We start from the raw sequence: 20,912 nt of genomic DNA, 5'->3' as shown, positions 1-20,912 counted from the left end.
ATTCTGCTCCAGTGTATCAACAATGGCGGACTACGATGACAGCTCGCTCAGGGCGGGTCTGTGTTGAAATGCTGCTGTCAATTATCAATCGTGGGAGGGGCGTCCAATTTAGTGACGTCACAAATTTGAGGCTCAATTTGAGGCAGGGGAAAACATATAAGGAGATTAAAACAAAAACAATGGATGGATTTTTATCATTATATCATGTTTGCGTACAGGCACTGCCAACACACATTTCAGTACAATCAACTTGTAAAAGTGCATGTACCATTATATGACCCGTTTAAGTGTAAAATACCGAACTTGTCCTTTAACCCTCTGGGGACTAAGCTCTTTTTGGTCCGTTTTCTCTATTTTTACATTTGGGCTTATAAACTATATGTAATGGAGATGGAACACTATGTGTTTGGTATCTGTGGATTTCAGAAGACCCTAAGCTAACAAAAGCACACATGTAATATCTTTATAAAGGAAGTATGAGTGAAAATGTACCATAAACTACAGAATTTCAAAAACGGAAATTTGATTTTTGGCATTTATTTTTCTGTAAATCACATATCACACAACAATAGTGAACAGTTTTTGAACAAAAAATATATTTGTCAAAGCCTTTGCTTGACAGACATGTGTAATTGTTAAATAAAATGTGTAAAGAACAATGAAAAATGTAACTTTATTTACAAATAGTCCCAGGCGTTTTTCTTAGGAATGCTTAGAATTTTCTAAGCAATGCTTTCTCCTCGTCACTTTCCAGTAATTCTTCCAGAGCTTGTTCCACCGTAAATCGTTTACTGCTTGCCATCATAAAAGTGCTAAAACAATAAATAATGCTATAATTGTATATATATATATATATATATATATATATATATATATATATATATATATATATATATTATAATTGTTTTGTCTCTCTCTCATATCTCTGTGCGCTCTCGCTCCGTAAAGCCTTGTTTATACTTGAGGCGACCGTTCGCTTTCTGTCGTCTCTGCCACTCAACGCTGTTTGCCTAATAGTATAGTACCACCCCTTGCAAGGCAACAGAGTCCTCCGATTTGCTAGAATACGTCATGGTAACCTTCCTCTGATTGGGTAAGAAAAATATTCCTCCATCGGCAATTTTTCCATTGGTTGTTGCTCGTGAATCTGCCAAACAACATCGATTTCATTGGCCTTTGACGAAGTGGTATTGCGCAACAAGGAAGTGTGTATACAAGCCGGGTAAGTTTGTTATCACTGTTTTCAACGGAATCTGAGGAAGACGGCAAAAAAGACCGCACCTCTGTATCATTAATAGTTTTTAAGATAATTACACATTTGTAAAAGTATGTCATTTTGGGGGGTACCGCCCAACCCGTCCCCAGAGGGTTGAGCAGTGAGGCTGTGCAGTTTGACCAGCGGGCAGTATAACTATTATCATGTATAACTATTATCAGACCGGCCCAACATGAAAAATCCCGACTCTCCCGATTGCCACTCCGCCCCTGTATATTGCAGTGCATTTCACTGTAAAATGACCCCTTTAAGAGAATAGGGACAACCCTTTTAGACCATGCGCTGGGCACACCGACCATTTTTCCCGTCGTTAAACTAGCAAAAGTGGATTCGAATTTGTGCACTAAGTGCACTTGCGCCGTGTGCTTTAGACCATGCCCTTAGATCGTTAAAATAAGGCCCCAAGACTCGAATGAGCCTTAACTGAGGAAAATAACCTTAATTGTTTTACCCTTCCGGGGTATAAATATTGCGGTGCAAACATCAATAACAGCATTATGTTCCCCTTCAGGGACTACCGCTGCGTGTAATCGCAGTGGGAACGCCCCCCAGCGTAGCGCGTCTGAAGCATGAATGAAATCAGTCAATGGAGCGTCACAGCGGGTGACGTCACCGACCAGGAAGCTATAAATATCCCCTAAATACACAAGCCACCAGCTTCTGTTACTTCAGCAGCGCTCTGTGTGTAACTGATATCTTTCGATTGTGTTTGTCTGATTTTGTCAGGAGTTTTCACTATATATATATATATATATAAAAAAACCAAAATGAGCGAGCAGTATAGAAAGTGTGTTCCCCCCTGTACACGTTACATCACGGGTAGGGATTCTCACGAGTTATGTGTAGCTTGTTTGGGAGTTCAGCATGCCCAGTCGGCTCTCGAGGGAGTCGATTGTGAGCATTGCGAGCATTTTCCTTTGAGAACTCTGCGCTCGCGGCGATCGCTCTTTGAGGAGAGTGGTTTGTTGCGAGCTCCCCAGGGCTCGGGTCCCGCTTCTGTTGAGGCAGAGCGGCGGCGCTTGACTTGGGGTTCGCAGATGGATCTCACCGGCGACGCTGAGACGGGCCCCGCCCTATCTCAGCTTTCTCCGGCGGGATCCAGTGCCTCTCACCCGGGTCTGGAAGCACGCGCTGCGGCGGTTACTTCTGCCCGGGTGGAGGCACGTGATGATGTGGAACTTAGATTATCCAGTTCTGAGGATCTGGATGTCGAAAGTTTGGCATCAGAGGAAACTAGCTCACTTCATTATACTGCTGAAGAAGGTTTAATGGATGTGTTATCTCGGGCTGTTGAAAAACTCAGTATTGAATGGCCAACTGATAAACAAGAATCTAGAAATAAAAGCAAACTAGATGATAGATTTCTCTCTGCACGTCCTCAGCCTTCTCGCCGGTGCTTACCATTCTTCCCAGACCTTCATGCTGAGGTTTCAAAGACCTGGGTTAGACCGGTTTCGAGCAGAATATATACCAATCAATCCAATGCTTATGGTAATATTTTTGGTGCAAAGTCTGCTGGATATGTGATGATGCCGAAGGCGGAGGAGACGCTCGCGAGCTATCTCTCTCCTGCCTCGGCATCTTCGCTTAAAGCACCGGCTCTTCCTTCTAGACCACTGAAAAATACTTCTGTGCTGGTGGGGAAGGCTTACTCGGCGGCTGGGCAGGCGGCTGCATGTTTGCATACAATGGCCATTATGCAGGCTTATCAGGGCTGACCTGCTCAAAGATGTGTGTGAGGGGGGAGAAATTTCGGCAGATATGATCAATGAGCTCAGGCAGACTGCTGATCTCACTCTCCGGGCCACCAGGGAAACAGCTAAATCTGTTGGCCGGTCTATGGCAGCCATGGTGGCCACAGAAAGGCATTTATGGTTGAGTCAAACCTCTATGAAAGAAAAAGATAAATCTCTCCTATTAAATGCTCCTGTTTCGCCTGCGGGCCTCTTCGGTGACGCTCTTCACTCTGTCACTGAGAGGTTCCAGGAAGAGAAAAAACAGGCGGCTGCTTTTCATAAGTTTATCCCTCTCAAAGTGCGCGTAACTGGGGCTGCTGAGCGAGGGCAGTCCCAGCCGTCGAGTTCGTCTTCTAAAAGAGCACAGCAGAAGCGGAGTGTCGCGTCTCGTGCCCCCCCGCAGACAAACTGGAGGGACGAGGCGGGGCGCTCTCCGGCGCGGCCTTCTCGGGGCAGGACTGATCTGAGGTCAGTCATTGTCGCCAGGAAGGCCGCGTCGAAAAAGTCCTGACGGGCTGAACGTCAGGACTCTGAGGGTGGTCCCCATCGGGAAAGACTTGAGTTCGCCGCTCAAAAACACGGCGCCCTGTCTTTCTCGATGCCCTCAGGGGTCTGTTCTACTAACCCTGCCTATACAGGGCGTAGAGAGACTCGGCGAGCGATTTCCCGAGGGACGCTCGCCCCCTCCGAGGAGGGTTGTGGAGTGCTCAGACCAGCTGTTTCCTGCCAGTATGTTACAGGGCGCTGTGTCTGTCACTCGGGATGTTCATCCAGAGGCCAGCCTCGAGAGGCTGGTTCCCTTAGTAGAGTTCCTGGCGGAATGGGAAATGCTTCCCAATGTTTCTCAGTGGGTCCTGAATATTATAAAGAACGGGTACGCTATTCAGTTCAGAACGCGTCCACCTCGGTTCAGAGGGGTTCTGCCCACGGTGGTGGGCCCCGAGCAGGCTCTGGTATTAGAACAGGAGGTAGAAACTCTGCTGCACAAAGGGGCTATAGAACGGGTTCCTCCGCCCAGCAGGGAGTTAGGATACTACAGCCGGTACTTCATCGTTCCGAAAAAAGATGGAGGGCTGCGTCCCATTCTAGATCTGCGTCTCTTAAATCGCACTGTAGGGAAGCTCAAATTCAAGATGCTCACTCTCAAACAGATCGTGTCACAAATCAGATCCGAGGACTGGTTTGTCACGATAGACCTAAAGGACGCCTACTTCCATGTATCCATCCTCCCTCAACACAGGAAGTTCCTGAGGTTCGCTTTCGGGGGCGAAGCGTACCAATATCGGGTTCTTCCGTTTGGCCTAGCACTGTCACCCTGCACGTTCACGAAGTGTATGGATGCAGCTATAGCCCCGCTGAGGCTGCAGGGCATTCGTATTGTGAACTATATAGACGATTGGTTAATTCTAGCTCAATCAGAACAGCAGGCGGTTCGGCACCGAGATGTCGTTCTTGCTCACATCAAGAGGTTGGGGTTGAGGCTCAACGCCAAGAAGAGTGTTCTTTCTCCATTACAGAGAACCACTTTTCTCGGTGTAGTGTGGGATTCGACGACGATGCAGGCACAGTTGTCACCTGCTCGTGTTGCTTCGATTCTCGCCGCAGTAGATCAGGTCAAGCTAGGCCAGTCGTCCACTGTAAAACAGTTCCAGAGACTGTTAGGTCTCATGGCAGCTGCGTCCAACGTGATACCTTTTGGCCTCCTGCACATGAGACCGTTACAGTGGTGGCTCAGAACCAGGGGATTCTCCCCGAGGGGAAATCCGTTTCGCATGATCATGAGTTCGCGACGATGTCTTCGCGCCCTGGTTATGTGGAAAGATCCTCGGTTTCTGTCCCAAGGCCCGGTGTTGGGAGCTCCTTGTCGTCGCGTTATGCTAACGACAGATGCCTCTCTCACGGGGTGGGGGGCGATCATGAGTGGTCGCCCAGCTCGGGGTCTGTGGGGGGACCATCACCGTCTATGGCACATAAATTGTCTAGAGATGTTGGCAGTGTTTCAGGCTCTGAAACACTTCCTCCCAGACCTAAGGGGCCACCATGTTCTTGTTCGAACAGACAACACATCGGTGGTCTCTTATATCAACCATCAGGGGGGTCTGCGTTCTCGCCCACTTTACAAACTGGCACGTCAGATTCTCCTATGGTCCCAGGGGAGAATTCTTTCTTTGAGAGCTATTTATCTCCCAGGGTACTTAAATCAGGGGGCAGACATCCTGTCGAGGCAGGGGCCGAGGCCCGGGGAATGGAGTCTTCACCCCGAGGTGGTGGAGCTCCTATGGGAACATTTCGGTCGTGCCGAGGTAGATCTATTTGCTTCCAGAGAGACATCACATTGTCCACTGTGGTTCTCTCTCAGCCTGCCAGCCCCACTGGGGTTGGACGCGATGGTACATCCGTGGCCGAGGTCACGTCTGTACGCTTTTCCCCCGATCGCTCTTCTCCCGGGAGTTCTGGAGAGGGTTCGCCGGGACGGGCTCAGTCTTCTGCTAATAGCCCCGTTCTGGCCGGCCCGAGTATGGTTTGCGGACCTAGTGTCTCTCCTCGACGGCTCTCCCCTAGAGATACCGATCAGGAGAGATCTACTCTCTCAGGCGAGTGGGTCGATCTTTCACGCCCGCCCAGAACTATAGAGGCTGTGGGCTTGGCCTCTGAGGGGGCCCAGCTCATAGATTATGGTCTCTCGACTGAGGTCGTTGAGACCATCCTCCAATCCAGAGCTCCCGCCACAAGGAAGTTATATGCCGCGAGGTGGAAACTTTTCACCTCTTGGTGTGGAGAGCGCCAGCAGGACCCAGTTAACTGCCCGGTTGGTACAGTGCTGGATTTCCTGCAGGACCGGCTCTCCACAGGGTTATCTCACTCCACACTGAAGGTGTATGTGGCGGCCTTAGCTGCTTACCACGACCCTTCGAGTGGAGGTTCTCTCGGGAGACACCCACTTGTATCTCGCTTCCTTCGTGGCGCCTTGAGGCTGAGGCCTGCAGTCCGCACGAGGGTACCAGCTTGGGATCTGGCCATCGTCTTGGAAGGTCTCTCCCTAGCTCCTTTCGAGCCCATCGAGGAAGTTTCGGAAAAGTTCCTTACACTAAAGACTATCCTTCTTCTTGCTATCTCGTCTCTAAAAAGAATTGGAGATATTCAAGCACTTTCGGTGGCTCCCTCGTGCCTGGAATTTGCTCCTGGTATGGTAAAAGCTTTTCTCTGTCCGAGACCAGGGTATGTTCCTAAGGTACCAACCACTTCGGTTAGATCTATAGTTCTGCAGGCTTTCTGTCCTCCGCCTTTTTTGACGTCAGACCAGGAGAAACTTAATTTGCTGTGTCCTGTTAGGGCTTTAGATGCGTATGTCCACAGAGCTGCCCTGTGGAGGAAATCAGAACAATTGTTTGTCTGTTTTGGGTCACCTAAGAAGGGGTGTCCAGCATCTAAGCAAAGGATGAGCAAGTGGGTGGTCGAGGCCATCTCGCTTGCTTACGGTTCGGCCCATCAGCCTTCACCTTTGGCTGTAAGGGCTCATTCCACCCGGAGTATGGCTGCTTCTACAGCTCTTCTTTCAGGAGCTTCTCTTCAGGACGTTTGTGATGCGGCAGGCTGGTCCTCACCGCACACTTTCGTCAGATTTTATTCCCTTGACCTTAGCTCCACTCCCGGGGCTCAGGTTCTCTCGTCGGCTTGTGTCTCCTTATGACACACGACGGGGATTTGGTCGTATGGGGATGTGGGTATTGCGTTCCCACTGCGATTACACGCAGCGGTAGTCCCTGAAGGGGAACGTCCCGGGTTACGTATGTAACCCTAGTTCCCCGAAGGGACGGACGCTGCGTGTCCTGCCATACTCTCGGCATCCCCTTGGATCGCTTGCTTCAGTAACATTAGAAGCTGGTGGCTTGTGTATTCAGGGGATATTTATAGCTTCCTGGTCGGTGACGTCACCCGCTGTGACGCTCCATTGACTGATTTCATTCATGCTTCAGACGCGCTACGCTGGGGGGCGTTCCCACTGCGATTACACGCAGCGTCCGTCCCTTCGGGGAACTAGGGTTACATACGTAACCCGGGACGTTTTCAGTGCTGGCAAATGACCATGGAATAGGATAATCTATGGCTAGCTGTGCATTTAACTTACTCAATCATTAATTCTCTCTTAATTTGATGACATTTATTTCCAGAATAGATTTACAGCTCAAACAGCTCATAGATTTAGCATATTGGCTTGTAGCATGTTACTGACATTTCAACAAATATTTATTTATGGATGATTTATATATGGATAATCCATTTATTTCCATTTGGATAATTGAGATTAAATGTAAGACCATACAATATATATGAAAGAGATTGTTGTCAGGAGAATTTATACTGTACTGGGAAAATATCCTTTTTACACAGGAATATCATACTACATGTATTCGTTTCATTTTTTTTCTTTGACCATGAAATCTTTTTTTTATTTTTTTACAGAATTTATTATAAATGTTTTATCCATGCACATTGTTATAAAAAACAAAAATCAACAAAAAAACAACAGTGTGCTCCATATTAGCCAAAGCTGAACAATAATCCCTGTCCTCCAGCAATTAGCAAACAACAATCCAATCAATTTGCAATCAATGGACAAAATCAAGTCCCATCGTAAAAAAAAAAAAAATATTGTTCAAGAAGATGTTTCATTTCATAATAGGGAAATAAAGATAAAGATTTTAAAGAACTTTTAACCAAGAATAAAAATCACAGACCCTACCTTACTCTTCTGATGCAATTTGCTCGTAATGTATGTCATTGTTAAACTGGGGACATCATGTACAAATGAAACTATGTAATCATATGGTCAGCCTTCTCTTTTCTGCATGAATCACAACTTTGAGCAATGTGATCTTTCCTTTTTCTCTTCTGTCAATTGGATATCACTTTATTGCTGCAGGATACTTAAGTGTTTAGTTTAACACTTTTTCAATATAGTTATTTTATTACTCAATACGACTTGGTGATGGTACTTTCCCCATAATATGTTGTTTTGTGTTTTTTTCTGGCTTAAACAGGACGATATGACATTTAGGTGCAAATATGCATAACAGTTACCAAAACTTGATGCTAAAATGGCAAATATCTCCACAGCTACAGTAAACTTTCCAGGAGAACTGACATAAGCTGGGATAAACGTGACCCATAAAGCACAGAATATGAGAATGCTAAATGTGATGAATTTGGCTTCGTTGAAATTATCTGGTAGTGTGCGGGCCAGAAAAGCCAAAATGAAGCACATGACACCAGAAGACCAATATAACCAAGAACAGCAGAGAAACCTATAATCGAACCCAGACTGCACTCTAGAATAATTTTTTCATGATAATATTTCATATTTTTATAGGGAAATGGAGGAGATATTGTTAGCCAAAGCACACAGATAAGAACCTGTACAAGTGTAAAGGCAAGAACACTGAGTCGTTGTTGTGAAGGGCCGAACCATTTCATGACATTACTTCCTGGAAGTGAAGCCTTGAAGGCCATTAACACCACTAACGTTTTCCCCAGAACACAAGAGATACAGAGGACAAAGGTGATCCCAAACGCTGTGTGATGCAACATACAGGACCACTCAGTGGGCCGACCAATGAAAGTAAGTGAACAGAGGAAACACAGAGTCAATGAGAAGAAAAAAAACTAGCACTATACCCATAACTTCTGTGAATGAAAGAAACTCTACAGCCTTTAACACACATTTATTTTTCTCAGCATTAGACCAGTATTCCACTGGACACTGCTTGCAGTTATTTGAATCTGGAAAGGAAGTTGTGTTTACTATAGTTAGAGATACAATTGTATTTATGAACTCCTTTGATAAAAAAAACTGCACCATGAACAGTAAAAGAAAAACACAAAAGAACAATTAACCAATTTTCTTTAGACCTTTGAGATGGACTGAAGATTACCTGTCGCAATGCTGATTTCTCCTTCTGCACATGGAACACAGTCATAACAGCAGACAGGGCGTCCTTTCTGTGCAGCCTTCCTAGTGCCTGGAGGACAGCTCTCACTGCACACAGAACTTGGCTTCTATATAGAAAAATAGTTTATAAAGTTATTTATACAATAGTTTGTATAAAGTTGTTTATGTTGATTTTGAAGAATGAAGATAAAATAAATAGCAACAATGGGTCATTATTCAAGTCAGCTTTATATTTTTTATAAGAATCGACAGAAGCAATTTTCCAAATCAAAGTAAGGAAGAAACAAAAAGGAAAATTTATAGATATAACCCCGAGTGGAAAACGGAAATACCAAATACAAAAGATTGGCCAGCAGACATGCCAGATCTGTGATACACACTATGCACTAAACTAAAGAAAATATGCAACTGATGACAGTATTAGTCTCATAGAGGAGTGTCATGGGATAGTTAAGTGCTGGTTTGCAAACAAGAGTTTTTATTTAGTGATGTCTGCCCACAGATCTGTTCTACTTTGATGTGTAATGTTAAGGTGTAAGAGATGTTATGTTTCTGCACTCTTCCATTTTTAGCAAATAAATAAAACGTACTCGGTTACTAACGTAACCTCGGTTCTCTCTAGAGAGGGAATGAGTACTGCGTAATATCTTACGCTATGGGGAAAACCTCTTTTCCACGAGATATTGAAGCCAAAAATTATCCTTTAATTTTGATTAATGTAAAACGCTGTGCGGCAGCGTGCAGACATAGGCAAGACGGCTCGCGCGCCTATTGGCTGCCCTGCGGCAACAGCAGCAAGCCTATCGAGAGAGGCCCTGCGTGACGTTACATCCAATGGGGGTGCTTCGCGCCCATTTCGTCGCGTCCCGCCAGAATAGGCGTGGCCTTGGCCTATAAATACGCTCGACAGGCTGATACAAACTGGTTTTCAACGCTGAAGCGAACCAGCGCTGTTGTATGCACGGCAAGATACGCAGTACTCGTTCCCTCTCTAGAGAGAACCGAGGTTACGTTAGTAACCGAGTACGTTCTCTTACGAGAGTATCTCTTGTACTGCGTAATATCTTACGCTATGGGGAACACAATGTAAGACGCCGTGCGTACTGGGATCCGACACCAAAGTCCCAAGGGCAGTAGCCCGGGGCTCATATAGTGCATAATCACCGTAGACTCACAGAGAGTCGGAGAAGAGAGGCTACCAGCATCATTCCCCACGAAATAGCATCCCATAGGAGCTAGTTATGTCAACAATATATCCCGCAGACAGGGTGAACGCGTTCAGCCTGAACTGGGCAAAAATACGGGCTATTCAACACCCATGGAGCTGTTCCATCGATCAGTGAGCGATACTCAATCAAAACTCAGCATTCTGCGCCGGCGCAACGGGACAGATAGTACTGAATTCTAGACCGACAGCAGCTTGGCCTGTAAGGCGGGAACTTCTAGGTTATAGAACCTTATAAATGTAGACGGTGAGGCCCAGCCCGCCGCCATACAGATATCATGCAAGGAAATCCCACTAGACCACACCCACGAAGAGGCCACGCCTCTCGTGGAGTGCGCTCTGACACCCAAAGGACACTGCAGGCCCTTAGAAGTGTAAGCCAGCGCTATGGCATCGACTATCCATCTGGATAGGCTCTGTTTTGATGCGGCCAGTCCCTTGGAGCGTCCGCCAAACAAAACAAAGAGCTGCTCGGTCTGCCTGAAGACAGACGAGCGGGACACATAAGCCCTCAGCGGCCTGACGGGGCAAAGGAGATTAGCATCCGCTTCCTCATTGTTCACCGGGAGGGCGCACAGGGAAATAACCTGGGCCCTGAACGGTGTGTTGAGGAATTTTGGCACGTACCCGTGCCTTGGTTTGAGTATGACTTTTGAGTCATTAGGCCCAAACTCAATACAGGACGCGCTTACTGAAAGCGCTTGCAAGTCCCCCACGCGCTTCATTGAAGCAAGAGCCACAAGAAATACCGTTTTGAAAGACAGGTGCTTCATGTCTGACAAATGGATTGGCTCGAATGGGGCACCTTTCAGGGCTTCCAGAACCGTAGAAAGGTCCCACATAGGGACTGAGGGAGGTCTGGAAGGATTCAGCCTCCGAGCTCCCCTGAGGAATCGCACGACGAGGTCTTTCTTCCCCAGTGACTGGCCAGACGTCGGTTTTGCAAACGCCGCTATGGCCGCCACGTATACTTTGAGCGTGGACGGGGTTCTACCCTTATCCAGCAGCTCCTGAAGGAAGGAGAGCACTTCCGTAACCCCGCAGTCTACGGGTGAAAAGCCCTGAGCTTGACACCAGGTAGAGAACACTGACCATTTCGAGGAGTAGAGCCGTCTAGTAGACGGGGCCCTAGCCTACGTGATCGTGTTTAACACTCCCTCCGGGAGGTTAGCGGGTACCCGTTGATGGCCCACACATGTAGGGACCATAACTCCGGGCGAGGATGCCAAATCGAGCCCTTTGCCTGAGAGAGGAGGTCTCTCCTCACCGGTATCGGCCACGGGGCAGTGCTGGCCAGCTGCATCAGGACTGGGAACCAGGTTTGGTTCGTCCATAGCGGAGCCACGAGCAGCACTGGGCATCCATTTTCCCTGATTCGTTCCAGCACTTGAGGCAGGAGCGAGACGGGGGGAAAAGCATAGAGGGGGCGTCGGGGCCATACGTGGGCCAGTGCGTCCCTGCTCTTGGAGAAAAAGTTCGGACAGTGAGCGTTTTCCTGGGACGCGAACAGGTCCACCTGCGCTCTGCCGAATGTCTCCCACAGCAGTTGGATCGTCTGCGGGTGCAGCGACCATTCCCCTGCTGGGACATTGTTTCTGGACAGTCTATCTGGTCCCAGATTCAGGTGACCAGGCACATGCGCTGCTTTCAGTGAAAGCAGGTTGTGCTGAGCCCAGCCCAGGGAAGCGTTTCGTCAGCCTGTAAAGGCTTCGGGACCTGACGCCGCCCTGGTGATTTATGTACGCCACCACTGACATGTTGTCCGACCGGACTAAGACGTGGCGGCCTTTTATCTGGGGACAAAAACGCCTTAGCGCGTTGTCTACTGCCAGCATTTCTAGACAGTTTATGTGTAGGAGCTTCTCCCGTTCTGACCACTGGCCAAAGAACGGTCTGCCCTCGAGCAGCGCTCCCCACCCCGAGGTGGAGGCATCCGTGGACACCACCATCACACTCGAGGGAGTCCCCAGACTCACGCCTGACTGGTACCAGTCGGCTTTTTTCAAGGTTTCAGAGCCGAGACGCATTTCCTGTCGACCCTGAGGCGAAACAGACCAGCGGCCCAAGCCCCGGGCGGAACTCGTGCTTTCAGCCATAACTGCAGTGGGCGCATGCGAAGCAGGCCCAGCTGAAGTACTGAAGATGCTGAGGCCATGAGGCCCAGCATTTTCTGAAACCGTTTGAGCTGGACTATAGAGCCGCGGCGGAAGGATTTCACGGCGCGCTGAATGTTCAGTCCTCGCTCCGGCGACAGACGTGCTGTCATAGACAGCGAGTCCATCACTGTTCCCAGAAAGGAGATTTTCTGGCTGGGAGACAGCGAACTCTTCGCCCAATTGACTGTGAGACCCAAATTCTCGAGATGCTCGAGTAATGCGGTCTTGTGTTCTATAAGCTCTGATCGTGATCGAGCTAGAATCAACCAGTCGTCCAAGTAGTTCAAAATTCGCATGCCCTGAAGTCTCAGGGGTGCGAGAGCCGCGTCCATGCACTTCGTGAATATACGGGGTGCTGGAGACAGGCCGAACGGTAGGACTGTGTATTGATATGCCTGGCCCTCGAAGGCGAATCTCAAGAATCGCCTGTGACGTGACGCAATCTGTATTTGGAAATAGGCGTCTTTCAGATCTATTGACATGAACCAGTCTCCCTGGCGCACGTGCGCGAGGATTTTGCTGGTTGTCAGCATTTTGAACTTGCGTTTCAGAAGCGCTTTGTTCAATTGTCGCAGATCTAGAATGGGTCTGAGACCCCCGTCTTTTTTCGGTACCAGAAAATATCTGCTGTATACACCCCCTTCGCTCTGAGCCTGAGATAAAGGTTCTATGGCCCCTTTGCTCAGTAGTTTCGCTATTTCGGTTCGAAGTAGATGAGATACTTCATTGTCCACCGTGGTTTTGACACGCGCCGTGCAACGGCGGGGACGTCGAGCGAACTGTAGCGAATAGCCTCTCTTTATAGTGTTCAACACCGATTCTGATACCCTGGGAAGCATTGCCCATGCATTCGCGTGGATAGCTAGAGGCAGAATGATATCCGGGCTCTGGCCGCGGCACAGCGGCGGCTGCAGAGCTTCGGTGTGCTGAGACATGAACACTGTGTTTAAAGTGCGCGAGGCGGGGGGCGCGCCGATCACCGCGGGCAGCCTGTTCGCACTCGCTTTCTCTATGACAAATTGTGGAGAGAGAACGAGCGGGACAAACCCCGTAGGGTTCAGCGTGTCTGTGAGTGAATGTGGGCGCGGGACAGCGGGCACATTTACTGCACTGAAAACACCGTCGGCTTGCGCTGACTGAATATGTGTTGGTTTCGTTTTTACAGAAACCATGGGACACGCACTGTGTAGTGTTTGTGGGCACTGTGTCGTGGGCACATTCACTACGTTTGCACAATCGACATGAGTCGATTTTATTTGTGCTAGCCCTGAACTATGGCGGGCTGTGTCTGTGTGTGGGAATGGGCACTGTGACGTGGGCATTCTTACAACACTCATAACACCATCGGCTATGGCCGGGACACCAGAAAATACACTCTTTATTGGATTTATCTGGGTCATGTGCAGTTAATGTGCAGGCAAGCGGGCTGTGGTACCGGCTTGTTTACTGAGAAATACACTGGAACAGTCACATTGTTTGGAACTGAACGAGCGAGAGGTTTCGGTGGAGTCTGGCCGCGGCGAGACTTAAACACCGTGGGTCTTAGCTGACTGTATGTGTGTTGGTTTCGTTTTACAGAAAACGTGGCACATGCAGTGTGTAGTGTTTGTGGGCACTGGGTTGTGGGCACATTCACTACATTTAATGCACAATTGACATGAGTCGATTTCATATGTGCGAGCCCTGCACTGTGGCGGGCTGTGTTTGTGTGTAGAAATGAACACTGGGCTGTGGGCATTTTTATTACACTCAAAACACCATCGGCTGTGGCCGGAATACCAGACAATACATTGCTTATATGATTTTTCTGGGTCGCCGTGGAAACAGCATTTGTGTGCAGGCAAGCGGGCCATGGTACCGGCTTGTTTACTGCAAAATACACTGGAACAGTCACATTTTCCTGGAACTGAACGAGCGAAAAGTATCAGTGCAAGTCTGGCCGCGGCGAGACTAAATTTTATCTGCTGCGAGAGCTGGGATCGAACACGGGTCTCCCGTGCGATGGCTGTAAGTTTCGCCACTGAACCACAGGGGGAAACGACAAAAGCCTAAAATAGCTCGAGCAGATAATAGAGCGTCATCACAGTTTTGTGTGTGTTGGCGTTTGTTTGCATGCGTGCGTGTTATACAACAGGCTCATTGCTGCAATATTGACATTTTCAGCCGCTCAAAGAGGAACTGAGAAATGTTTGAGAAATGGAGATTGGTCCGGCCTCGGCGGGACTAAAAATACACTCTATCCTCATTTCGCCGATGACGCATGCCCACGGGGGGCGGGGTAGCTTTCTTATAACGTAAAGAAAGCTAGCCGCGGTTTAATGCTGGCCCGTTTCCCTGACGACTCGCGGGCAGAAGGGGGAGATCCACAGAGCTCGCCCAATCCTCACTGTCCGACGCGGGGATATAGCAGCTGGCCTCCTCTACAGATGCAGCTATCTCGTCGTCATTAATGGCGGAAGCGGCGGCGCGCGGCGGCCGTTGTCCGTCAGTGAGCGACTCGATTGAAGCTGGTGAAGCTGGCGGGCGAACCGGCGAGCTTTCACGGCTGGAGAAGGATCGGGGACCCGCTGAGTACGGCGCTTTGCGGCGCGGCACTACAGCGGGCGGGAGTCTCACTCACCATGGCAATAGCTGGCCTCCTCTACCGATGCAGCTATCTTGTCGTCACTAATGGCGGAAGCGGCAGCGCGCGGCGGCCGTTGTCCGTCAGTGAGCGACTCGATTGAAGCTGGTGAAGCTGGCGGGCGAACCGGCGAGCTTTCACGGGCTGGAGAAGGCTCGAGGACCCGCTGAATACGGCGCTTTGCGGCGCGGCACTACAGCGGGCGGGAGTGCAGACTCGGAGAGAAAATGCCAGGCAAGTCCTCAGAGTCACCAGGCAAGTCCTCAGAGTCACCATCTTCAAAAAGACGCTTGCTCTTTTAGAACAGATACAAAACAGAGATAGAGTGTGAGTCGCAGCGGCGAACACACACTCAGCAGTGAAAAGGATATGAACGCCGGAAAGCGTAGCAGGTACGGCGGCTGAAGGCGGCGAGGTGTAGGCCAGCGACTTCAGGCTCGAAGGCTCGTCCCGCAGAAGGCTTACAATCAGACGGCGCGGCTTCTCACTCCGGATCCAGCGATGCAGTAGTGCTTCGCTGAAGAGTTGAAAATCAGTTTGTATCAGCCTGTCGAGCGTATTTATAGGCCAAGGCCACGCCTATTCTGGCGGGACGCGACGAAATGGGCGCGAAGCACCCCCATTGGATGTCACGTCACGCAGGGCCTCTCTCGATAGGCTTGCTGCTGTTGCCGCAGGGCAGCCAATAGGCGCGCGAGCCGTCTTGCCTATGTCTGCACGCTGCCGCACAGCGTTTTACATTAATCAAAATTAAAGGATAATTTTTGGCTTCAATATCTCGTGGAAAAGAGGTTTTCCCCATAGCGTAAGATATTACGCAGTACGAGAGATACTCTCGTAAGAGAACAATTAGTCTAAAAACCATTTTTGTGATGGTTTGTATTTTGTGTGCACTTTATGGAACATCAATGCCTCGATGAACTCCATTACTTGTGTTTGTTTTCAGAGATGATAACAAACGTTGTATACTTGTGCTACAACTGTTTGGCCTGTGCTACAAAACTTTCAACCTCTGTAGCACCAGTGCTATGTGCAAAAAAAATTTAACGTACAACCCTGACTTACACATTGAAGTCACATTAATTTGTTGACATTAAAACATCAATAAGGCATATATTTTGCTAATGCAAATTCTGAACACTCTGAACAGAATGTAGAGCATTGACAAGCTTTGGAGGATACTATTTTTCCTAATAAGTCAGCCATTATAATGTTCTCCTTTTTTGAATAATGTCCTTGCATTATATCTTAGATTTCAGTGCTAGCAGTTTCCTTTTTTAGATTTTGCCACTATGGTAACCTTTTTTAAATGTTGTCATTATGGTAACCCTTTTAAACTTTGAACAAAAAAGTGCTGCTTGCCTTCAGCTTTCCTCCAGCCCAGATTATGTTTTCAGTGTTAACCACAAAGCGCTGGTCAGGGGGAAGTGAGGCATCATAGTATCCCACTGGTTTAAACTGAATTAATCCACCAGAGTCCTGCTGCCAGTTCACAACTTCATATTGGGCTATTGTGGCACCAGGGCTGTCAAACCACACACGATCACCCATCTTTACGGTGAAATTTACCTTCTTCAGAGCCTCAACCACCTAGTAAAAAGACAAATGAGCTTTTATTGAGAAAGTTTAAGTCATTGTTACCCTGAAAAAATCATCTCTTTGATATCACTTTCTAACATTTTAGCACTGTTCTTTTTTACCTGCTGTGGTTGTATTATCAGGTCTTTCTCACAACCTTCTGGTACATTGCACTTCAGTAGACTGTGTAGTGAATTAGCAACAGCATAAACTGCTTTATAGACGTTGCTTGAATATCTGTGTTCAGGCACATCTTCATTGTAACTTTTCAGCGCAAGTAGATCATTATATCTGCTGCATTTTAATTTGATCTGAGAATCATTCCCCTCCTTCTGTGAGCATGGAAAAGCTGTGTCCCAGAATGCTTTTAGAACATAATCTGCAAAACCTTCAATATTGATTTTTCTCACTGCAAACCCCAGTGACCCTCCCAGCACATTAATAGTTTTTGGTGTGATTAAACTCTTTGAAGCTATCCACCCCTCCACACCGACAATTTGGAAGCCAGTGATGTTCTGAATACCCAGATGATCAATAAGTAAGCCCATCTCGAGAAATGAAACAAATGTAACAATCACTTTTGCAGTGCTTTTTTAAATTGTGTCTACCACTTCTTTTAGTTTTTCTGGCTCTGTTCGATAGAATTTCACAGAGTACTCCACACAGATCCCCTCCTTCTGTGCTGTTTTCAGAAATATGGCCATTCCATTGTTTCCATAGTCATTGTCACTGTTCACAGCTCCCACCCAAGACCAGCCACAGTGCTTGACTATGTAAGCAAGTGCTCTGCCTTGGTGGTAATCACTAGCAAAAGTTCTGAAGAATGAGGGGTAATCGTTCCTATTACTTAGACATTCACAAGAGGCTGAATGACTTATCTAAAAGAAAGAAAGGAAGAAAGAATAAACAATGAAATAAGTTCACTGTGTGTTGATCTTGTCAGATCTATTTTTAAATTTCCACTTACCACTGGAATTTTAAAAGGTCCTGTAGTTCTGGACAGAATCACTGTGGCAGAAGACTCAGTTTCTCCAATGATGGCATGTATAGGAGATTGTCCATTACATCTGTATAGGCATGTATAGGAGATTGTCCATTACAAAACAAACCTGGAGCATGATAGAAGTTGAGGTTTTCGTGTAAACTCAAATGAAGGTAATGTCTCTATGCTGTGGATTGGAAGAAGTGCCCCATTAGTAAGATCTCCATCCTTGAAAAACAGCGGGTATTTTGGGTCTCCAATCGTTCGGCAAGGAACGTTGTCTATCTTTGCATGAAGCAGACTGAAATGCAAGAGTGTGTAAAGAATGAGAAGCATCCCAAAGATTGAGCTCAACTGCAGCTGCCAAATGTATTTAACCTGATGCAGTATTTGCACTTTTATAGACATTAGCATTATGAATGATTGTAAATGTAGCCAATGACCTCATAGTGCACATGAGGAAGGTCAACGGGGACGTGCAGAGAGTTCTTTAAGGGCAGGGGCTTAAATGTAAAAAAGGGGCATATATATATATATATATATATATATATATATATATATATATATATATATATATATATATGAAGTTTCGTTGCAAAAGGAGATATATCCATTTTGAGAAATGTTGGTTATTGTCACGACACACACGGGAGATAGACAGCAGATCCAAGTGCAGTAAGGATGTTTTAATGGGTAATCCGTAAAGGGTAAATCCAGTCCAGGCAAAGGTCAAATACCGTGTAAAACAATCCAAATACAAAAATAACAAAACACAAGGAACAATCAGGAACAGACCAAGAAGTGTCAGACATAACAACGACTCCGTAACACATACTGACACAGACATGGAATATATACACACAGATCTAACAAGACTAACAATGAACAGCTGGGACAATGATTACAGGGAACAGCTGATTGTAATGAACAGTGATAAGTGACAGAAAGAATGCTGGGAATTGTAGTCAATGTGAAGGACACCGTGAAAACGAGGATCTCTAGTGACACCCAGGGAAACACAAACCAGACACTGTGACATAACCCCCCCCCCCCCCCCCCCCCCCTCTACGGAGTGGCAACCAGGCGCTCCATGATAACAAAACGCAAGGGTTCAGGAGGGAGGTGGAATGGTGGAGGATCAGGGTGATGGTGGACCAGGTCCATGGAAGGGAACCGAAACAGGGGGTGATGGTTTAACCGGGGACCAGGGCAAAACAGAGAGTCTATCGGGCGGCCAGGACGAAGCAGACAGTCCATCGGGCGACCAGGGCAAAGCACTGGCTCCGGGTCAGGAACAGACACTGGCTCCGGCTCTGGCTCTAGAACAGCCACTGGCTCCAGCTTTGGAACAGACACTGGCACTGACTCAGGAACAGACACCGCCTCAGGAACAGACACCGGCTCAGGAACAGACACCAAAACTGAAAGAGCCACAAGAACAGACACAAACACAGAAACAAACACTAGTTCAGGAACAGATGCTGGCTCCAGCTCAGGTACCGCAGACACTGGCTCCTGCTCTGGAACAGCAGACATGGGCTCCGTCTCAGGAACAGCAGACAGCAGCAGGTTCCGAGCCAGACGCTCCAGATAATCCAGGTCCAGGAAGGCAGACGGAACGTGAACAGTCTCTGACTGGGCAGACGGAACGTGAACAGTCTCTGACTGGGCAGACGGAACGTGAACAGTCTCTGACTGGGCAGACGGAACGTGAACAGTCTCTGACTGGGCATACGGAACGTGAACAGTCTCTGACTGGGCAGACGGGACGTGAACAGTCTCTGACTGGGCAGACGGGACGTGAACAGTCTCTGACTGGGCAGACGGGACGTGAACAGTCTCTGACTGGGCAGACGGGACGTGAACAGTCTCTGACTGGGCAGACGGGACGTGAACAGTCTCTGACTGGGCAGACGGGACATGAACAGTCTCTGACTGGGCAGACGGGACGTTAACAGTCTCTGACTGGGCAGACGGAACGTGAACGGTCTCTGGGATAACAGCGGACTGCACTAGGACGGCCTCTGACACTACCGCACGCATTTTTTTTTTTTTTTTACAAAACGCTATATATCCACCTTAGGCTATATTCTACTGTGATACCATTAAGAAAAGCTAGTGAGTCAATGTTTTGTGTGTGTGTGTGTGTGTGTGTGTGTGTGTGTGTGTGTGTGTGTGTGTGTGTGTGTGTGTGTGTGTGTGTGTGTGTGTTTGTGTGTGTGTGTGTGTGTGTGCGTGTGTGTGTGTGTGTATTTTCTTGAGTGTCACATGGGCTTCAGATGCCAGTGTGTGCCTTTTAGTCTACTCTTCCCCCCTGTGGACATCACTGGTCACATCCAAAGCGTGATTGTAGAAGGCCTCGACGTTTGCTGGGGCACCAATGGCTTTAAGCAGGCTGATGATGTCCTTCTTCTTCACAGCCTTCACTGTGGTCATCATGGGCAGGGGATCTGCTTTATACTAGCCCCAGTTGTTGCCATTTGTCTGGCAGGAGGATGGTGTACTGCTTACGAATATCCTGCTCAATTCTTCCAAAAACTCTGTCAACAGGGAGAAAACTATGGCCATGGACAGGGAAGAAGCACTCCATTTTCACATCTTTAAAGATAGTGCTTCGTAGGCTGGACAGCATTCCCACCATTATACTGTTCTTGTTCTGTCCATAGCAGGAATCGCTGAAGAGCCTCAAATGGCCAGCCTGTTGGACATCTTCGGCTAGACTGGTTCTCAGGCAGTGGTCCAAGGCAGAGGCGGTCATGTTGCTGTCTTTTCTATTTTGATTTTCAAGCCACACGTAGAAATGACGGTCACTCAGTGCCTGCAGACTCCTCTCTCCATGGTGGACCACAACACCAAACACATACATGTAAAGCTGCCTAGAGTAGTAGGTCTGGCCAATGGGAGATTTGGGCCGAGAGAGGTTCTGCATCATGTCAAATATGCACAGTAACTGTGTCCTCCACTGCATTTAGCAATGTGTGGAACACCCGGGCTCTGCGTCGGTGGAGCATGACAGACACGATGGCTGCCTTCCTCTCTTCCTCAGTAAGGTGAGGATCTTTCATACAGAGTCTCGAGCTCATACAGGTGGCACAGCAGTCCTTTGCTGGATGCCCAAATCCCAAGTTGAATGAGGTGCAGAAAACATTGTAACACAGGGAGTAGCTGATGTCCCTGTGGTTCTGCTGCTGGAACAGCCGGTGCATTTTGGTTACTGACATGTCACTTGGGAGGTACTTCCATCCAGGTGCACCACGACAGGCGTAGTGGCTGGCCGTGCACATGAATAAGGACACAAATGCTGAACTACTTCCTGTCTGTTCTCCATCTTCTCATCAACATTTCTGGTTCCACCCCTGCACTCTGGTCTGGCTTCACCATGTTGA

General features: G+C 47.9%; 1 pseudogene; it reads right to left on the bottom strand.

Moving 5' to 3' along the window:
• Nucleotides 1-7,982: 7,982 nt before the first annotated feature.
• On the bottom strand, nucleotides 7,983-19,962 carry LOC143697159 (extracellular calcium-sensing receptor-like; annotated as a pseudogene).
• Between the last annotated feature and the right edge of the window lie 950 nt (nucleotides 19,963-20,912).

Source organism: Siphateles boraxobius, unplaced genomic scaffold (genome assembly GCF_051911475.1).
Source record: "Siphateles boraxobius isolate OS27281-9 unplaced genomic scaffold, OSU_SipBor_1 31, whole genome shotgun sequence".
Taxonomy (NCBI): Eukaryota; Metazoa; Chordata; class Actinopteri; order Cypriniformes; family Leuciscidae; genus Siphateles; species Siphateles boraxobius.
The sequence above is the reverse complement of the archived record's forward strand: the minus strand, read 5'-3'. Positions and strand labels throughout refer to the sequence as shown.